Below are 7,930 nucleotides of genomic sequence, written 5' to 3'. Positions count from 1 at the left end.
ACAACATGAAGTAGGGTTCCTATGGATGAGGAAATGAACCGTATATAGTGTTGTGTGTCAACAACATTAGGTGGTGGTAGAATTTCAATTATGGTGGGTCGATAACAAGTGGGATGAAGTTATTGCAGTCTTGTTGGTGTACAAGGGGAAAAAGTGTATTTCACTATAGGAGGTTGAGGTTGAATGCTGCAAAAATGTTTGTAACATATGACATGTCTCGATGCTATGAGAGGTACTAGTGCAAATATTGCACACCAGACTAGTACTAATCAAATAGATAGTGTGGGTGGTGACATTCCTCATAGTATGAGATGACGAAGCCTGGTCAAAATCAAGAGATGAGAGATCTAGGGGTAGTGGCCATCTCTAGATCTTAGTTTTTCCGTGACGTGACTTTCTAGTGTGGGTTTGCCTTAATGTTGCTCTCACTGTGCGAAAACATGGAAGGTACTGATAATTTCTCATATGATGTGATTGAGGGAAGATACGACAATAAAAACATGTGATTTTCTTGAGAGATGTATTTGTGGAATTTTTATCTATAAGTGAAATATGTTATTAAAATTACTCAATTTGCAGCATTGATTTACTAAGTGGTTGCCTTTATCACATAAGGCACATGTGAGGGGTGATCCTTTTTTCCATATGACCTTAGATCATTTTTTTCCTCATCTCGACTGATGATGGTGAGAGGAGATGTAATGATAGGGGCTTTGCTGAACTCCTGGTAAACTTTTCTCCTCAAAGACACATAATATGGACCTAAATGCTTCATTCCCTTGTGGTGTGGTGTGGTCAAATGGTTCAGTATCTAATCCGACTAAATGAAAATTCTCAGGGATGAATCATTGAATGAATCTTAGCATAGAATGGAATCGAGAAATATGAGGGTAGTGTTGCACATGATGATTTCCAGCATAGATCTGGGAAGTGTGACGTCTGTTCCTGGGTCTGTTGCTTTGAGCAATGCGAGTAAGTTGATACAATTAGTTGAATTCCCTTAATTCGGTACATTCATTGATCAAATGATCCAGTTCGTTGCATAAAGTGCATGTAGGGGTGTCATTGATATGGGTTTCCTCCAATCATGGCCAGAGATTGAGGGACCAAAAGAGGGAGAGAAGTAAGAAGCTTCTTCCCTCATGACGTAAAAAATCTTTTTGGACCCATTCTCTACTGGGAGTAATGGGGTATTAGTTTGTGTGAGCGCACCTAACACATTTTGATATCGAGGGATTTTAAGGAAATCATTAGTGTAATGCTCGTATTTTGTGCATATGGCACATGCATGGTTGGTTCGCAATGCCTTATAAAATATGGGTGTGTTCTTTTATCCAAAAGGGGGAGGAGGGTTCACTAGTGCTTTTGGGGCATGTAGAAGAGCTTTGAGCTCATCTAACGCAAGGCACAAATTGGTGTGGTGCCCAAATATTTCACACAAAGCACAAGGTTGAGGGACCCTAGAGGAGGGAGTGTTTGAAGCTTCCACTTTCTTTCCTTTTTCCTTATCACTTTTTCTAGCAACAGATGGCGTCAATGTAGGTGCTTCTTGTTGTGATGTGCTATCTTGAGGAGGAATAGGACTAACACCTGTTGCAGTGATACATGAGCTTGCTAACATGGCCTATGGGGTCAGATACCAAACCGGTATCGCCAAAGAAATATGGAAAATGAGAGTGTTGTGATGACTTGGTGCGAGAAAAAACCAGGTGGGGGGAATAAGGGTTTTTGAGTGATGCCATATGGTAAGAAAGTAGGATCGATAACAATATCATTGTTGGTGTCTGAAAATAGTTATTGCGCTTGGGGGGGCATTTGATGAACTCATCATGCACATGGGTGTTCCTATGGTTGGACAAATATCCTCTGTCATAGGAGTGTCTCCTAGGAATGTCCCTAGGAGTGTTGATGGCTTAATTTGGCCTGGCCTGAGTTCAAGTGGTGATCCATTCAAGAGAAGATGAGACGAAAGGTAGCACCCCATCTTATGCAGGTAATGTTTCTTCTCATAATATGTGATTTTATCTATTGTTATGATTTTTCTATCATGGGGGAACATCATTACCCTAAATATAGACGAGGAAACTGCTAACTTTTCGTACATGTAACTTTGTCTTAGCAGGATATTGTAATCCAACTGAGTGTCCAATAATTCAATATCTATTAGCATGATTTTACTGGCCATCTATACTGAAACGCCTTGGTATAGGCCTACAGGAGCTGAAGGGTGTTTGTCATACGCTCTAAGCATGATGTCAAAAGGTTTGAGTTCATGGGATCCGAGTTTCTACCAAAAAATTTTGGACATTATACATGTGGATGCCCCTTCATCGACAAAAATGTAACGATGGGTGGTGATATTATAGATTGAGACCGGGATTTGAAAATTAATGGTTAATGGTAATCGTGGATTAGCTTTATCCAAGACAAATACCATTAAGCGAGAATCGGTCAGGTTGATTGTGCCTAGAGTGGAAAGTAGGGATTTCCGTTGAGTTGGGCATGTTTGGAGGACCTATAATGCTAACATAACTAAGGTAGATTGAGATAATTCATTAACTATGTTGTAGCTATGAGAAACTTTTGAGTTATGTATTGCTCACTGTAAAGGTACTTTGGCCATCTTTAGCATGGGTTCTATAAGAATTCTAGGAATGGTAAAAGATAATGTTGGTGTTGCCATGGTTGAGGTGGACGGGTTTGGTTATGAGGGAGCTTCATAACTTATGTTTTGCATTTGAAAGAGAATGTCTTCTCTTGTCATGAAAATGTTGTGATTAGAATTATTATGGGGGTTCCCTCCAAAAGGATGTGGATGAGATGGTTTTGTTGAGTGTTAACCACTTCTTAATGGGGGAAAGGGTCCTACATTATTGTAGTTTGTTGTCCTCCCTACCCCCTATTGTCCTGTATCCTTTTCAACTCATGGAATTGAGGACAATGATGGGTATAGTGACGATATTACCTGGAAATGGAACATGAATGATTGGTCTATAGACTTGTGTTCTTGTTTTTCCTCTATGCATTATTATTGGTTGGCCCTTAGTTTTGATTCCGATTAGTGTTGCCCCTTGTCAGTGCTTGCAGGGGTCACTACTAATTGTTGCCCCCCTATTCAGGCTCTCCCTTTGGTTTTCTCTTTGGTTTTTTCTTAGCAACATTAGGTGGATTAAATGAGTTCAGCTACTTCTCCGATTATTGTTGTTGAGTGAGAGAAGGTTTCACTAAATTAACCCTTGCATTATTTTGTGCAGGTGGGTAATTATATTGTTGTGCGGGGAAAGGAGAATATTGATTTCCCTGTCCATGATGGGTATATGGATTCTGGGAAGAGGAAATTGCGTTTGTATTCCTAGAGGAATATGGGCCTCCATATGGGTGTTGATATTGGTTAACCATACTAGCTATATGTTTAATCGGCATGGGTTGACCAGGGAAGTATCCTATATGTTGTAGTGATGGTGCATTTTGGGCAGCATCAAATGCTTGGACACTGAACGAGTATCTAGGGTACTGGCAGGCGTTTCTGGGTTGGTTTTGGGTTATGGACCCTATCAATTTATCAATAACATTAGATGCACCTGCTGTCTCTTTATAAGTCTGCAGGCATGGGGCATGTAGAAGCACATGATAGATAGATAGATAGATAGATATATATACTGGTTGTATATATGCTCTAACTATTGAGCTCTGTTTTATGGCTTCTTCCATATTATGCGGGGATGAATTTTCCATATCTTTTGAAATTTCTGATGTGAGGGATCTCAAAAATAAGTCGAGGAGGACTTTATCTTCAAACTATGCTTTACATAAGCTACAATGTTTCTTGCATTCATGGATATGATACGATATGTGTGTAGCAGGTGTTTTTTGGAAGTAGGTGAGGGATTTCTAGGCCCAAGTCATGACAAATCGGGCACTGGAAGAATGTGAGGAATGTTATAGCTAGGGAGCTAAAGTTTCCACGTGATGCAAAAGGCTGGTCAATGTACCATTTCACCGGTGGCCCAGTAAGGGTGCATTGAAACAGTCACAATAGAATGGTATCATCTATGATGCTGTTATATGAACACCATAGATGAAAAGTCATGACATGGTGTCTTGGGTCTTCTCCCTATTTTCCTTTGAATTTTGGAATGTCTAAAAGGATCTTAGTGGGCATGGATGGCCAATTTTGGCTATGTGCGATCAGGTCATTAGTCACCTTACTCAAAATTCGACAAGTTTAAAGAAGCTAAGAATGAGATCTCTAAGTTTTCTACCATCACAAAACCATTTTGAACAACTATATGTAAAGGGGTCCTCTGTGGGGAATTTTTGGGAAAACTACCTTGGTGGGTGCCTTGTGGACTTTCTGAGGGAGTGGTATGAGGGCTTCCTAAAGGGGTAGTGTGTGGGGAACCTTGTGGGGTCGTGAAAGTTGTGATTTAATAGGGATGGGTCCCAAGCAAAGTTCCACCAATAAAGTAAGATCCTATAATGGTGAGTATGTGACATCCTCTATGCCTAAATGGTGGGAGGTCTGGTGCACCTTTCGGTAATGGGGGGAGGTTTAAGAAACGTCTAGATAGATGAAGAGACATGCAGTCCCCTATGGTGTCCATTAGAGTGTGTGCTACTTTGTGTATGGTGAGGGAAGGAGATGATTCTTTAAAGCAAATAAATCACATACATAAAACAAAGTGAAAAATAAAAAGATTACTTTCCCTTTAACTTTAGCCTATGTGATCAATCAAACAAAAAAATGGTTTTTGTTTGTTTTTGTGTATAATAAAAGAGCCTATGAAGACCTAATCATTATTACCCTTCTCAAATTATCTGGGCCTTGTGGAGGTATCTTCACATGGGTACTGGGGAAACGTCCCAAAAGAACTAGCGATGCCTTCCAATAGCCGAAGATCAACCAAGGTAATGAAAATGAGGCTCAAGTGCTGCCCACACCATCACCTATAGGGAAAGGGTTCCCTCAATTTTTGCCACTAAAGTACATTTGTCCCACGTGAGCATTCAAGTTTTTAGCTTCTTGGTATTCAGTTACTAGTATCAAGCACTAGATGGGTTGAGTATCCCCAAAGAGTACCACACGCATTGGTCCTAAGCCGAACCCCCTCTGAATCGAGTCTCTTCCATCCTTGGGTATTCTTTTCCATGGGATGATTGAAGTATTTTAAGCTCCCTAAAAGGTCAACAACTATGTCTCAAATATGTATCATGACCATGGAGGATTATGGGATTCATACCCCCAATTTTCCTAACCTAAACTATAAATTCTTTGGTGGCTCCTGTGGGGAATTTAGTTGGTTCAAGTTATGGTTTCTTTTCAGGGTCTTACTTTTCTTTTAGGGTGTGACTAGCAATCTAAAATAAACTAAGTATCAAAATATCTGGAAATTGGATGCCTTCTAATATTAATTTTATAGAAGCTTAGTGTGTGATGTGTAATTGTGTGCAAGTGATCAAGTGAGCATGTAAAGCGTGAGAAAATGTGGATATTCAATGGTTCATTCCAATATTCTCCTAATTACACTAGATTTCAGTTTTTCCTTGCATGAAAAAGAAATGATGTGCAAATGATGGGTCGCTTACTTTTTCTCCTATTACACTGTCTAAATTTCAAAACAGGGAGATAAAAATTCAAATTCTTTAAGAAAGTTTTCTTATGCAAACCCAAGTTCATCTAAGAGATGCAATGGAAGCAAAGATTACTTACTTTCTATAATAACACTTGCTCCTAGCACCATAAAATGAAAGAAATGAATGCTTTGGTCAGTAAAAATATTTTTGGATGATGGTCCACTTACTCCTTTACTAATTAAGATATGTCAAAATTGAAAATAAAATATATCATAATTATCGAGCTAATTATGATTAGTAGAGAAATTAAGTAATATAAATTGACTGGAAAAAGTTTGCAGAGGTGAATGAAATTTACCAAAGGCTTCCAATCACCTGAAAAATTAGAAATTACAAGATATTTTTTGCTTTCTGGAAAAGCATGCAGGTTTCATAATGCACAAACGCGGTGGTGCGTCTATCAAAGGAAAAGTCACAGAGTGAACGTCTATCAAAGGAAAAGTCGCATGGTTGACAAGACATTGTAAATTAACAAGTTTCTCAGCCAACAACAGGTCCATAGGGTCCTGCAAAAATTCTAGAGGGGTATTGAATGCCTCGTAATTCGATTATGCAAAGAGAGGGTCCTACAAACACAACCTTGAGATTAAAGAAAAGACACTAGTATGGTCGGCATTTTTGTAGTAGTGTTCTTGTAGCAATTTTGTTCCAAAAGACACCTCCTTAGTAGTCAATTATTCCCTACAAAGGAATACAAACATAGTTGGTGTTGTTAGCGAACATATTTAGATAAAAAAAGCATAAAAAATAGTGAAAACACTACATATACAAACATGAACTAAAACAAAGAGATAAATACACAAATAATGATCAATAGAGAAAAAAAGTCAACAAAAAAATGGGAAAATCTCCCTTTACTGATTGTTGGTGGTAGAAGTTGAATAATAAACACTTGAAGATAATTATTTGAGCTATGGGGCTAAAAACTCCTCAACAAGGAGGTTCCTTTCCTCAATCTCTTTGCAGGCTTCTCCTCTCTATCAAAGAAGTATGAAGACTCTCTCAATGGTGGACTCTTCTCCTCTCACTAAGATGATGGATTGCTTAGAAAAAATATGGCCAACATGCTACTGCTCAAATTTTGGGTTGCTCTGATACCAATTTGGCTCGTATAACATTGTCTTATAGTTTGGTTCTTCCATGGCCTATTTATATAGAATTATTGAACCCATATTCCCTCTTGAGGTTTATGAATGATAATGACTTATGAGTAGCACAAGATGATTCAATTTAGGGCTACATATCTTCAAGGTGACTCAAATTTATCTTTCCTTCACTGAGATCCTATCAGGGAATCACCTCGAAGTGTGGGAAGTGGCCCTAATTTCGTTGAGTTAGCCATTTTCTTGATCGCATGGCTTTCGAAGGAAATACCACGTGGTGTGTGGCTATCGAACAAACAATTTTGCATACTTCAATTTTTAAAATCCATAATCTTTGGACCTTAAGAGAAATTAAATTTTTTGAACTTCATAATATCTTTAGCTAAAAAATATTCACTTGTGCATTCTGCTGGATGACTTTAAGCATCTTATGGATTGTACAGACATGTGTATGATTTTATGGTGTTAACATCTATGTTGGAAGACAATGGCTATGATTTGATATTTGGAAAAGGAAAGACTTTCCTTAGACATATCACCACGGGACAAGTGAAGTGGATCAGGGTTCGGGTGAAAAACCTCTACAAATTAGATTTAGAAGATTGTGCTACTTTGAGCACGAAAGCAGAGAAGGTGCAGAGCTGGGACATCAATGAATTATTGCATAAGAGACTTGGCCATTTGCACCATGGAGCTTTGAAGATCATCTAGCATATTTCTAGAGGACTTCCCAAGGGTGCACTAGATGAGCAAGATACATGCAAAGGGTGTGCACTGGGGAAGTACAGCAAAGCCACCTTTCATGATAAGGACAGTAGAGCACAAGAATTCCTTGAAAGAGTTCACTCAGATGTGTGTGGGACTTTCTCAACAACCTCCACATCCAAGCATAAGTATTATTTTATATTTGTAGATGATTTCTCACGTAGGTGCTATATTTTCTTCATGTAGAAGAAAGACTAGACATTCTCAAATTTTGTGAATTCAAATCACTTGTTGAGAAAGACATTAGTAGGAAAGTGAAGGATATTAGGAGTGATAACGATGGTGAATATGTGTCAAATGAGTTCAAAAAATTTTGTGCAACATAAGGAATTCGACAGGAGTTAATAGCACCGCATAACCCTTAGCAAAATGGGATGGTTGAGAGGAAGAACATAAGTATTGTGGGAGTTGCATGAGAAATGTTGCAT

This window comes from Pinus tabuliformis, chromosome 5_1 (assembly GCF_031772625.1).
Source record: "Pinus tabuliformis cultivar Carrire ecotype Pingquan chromosome 5_1, CPIR1, whole genome shotgun sequence".
NCBI classification, from domain to species: Eukaryota; Viridiplantae; Streptophyta; class Pinopsida; order Pinales; family Pinaceae; genus Pinus; species Pinus tabuliformis.
This window is presented reverse-complemented; position numbering follows the sequence as displayed.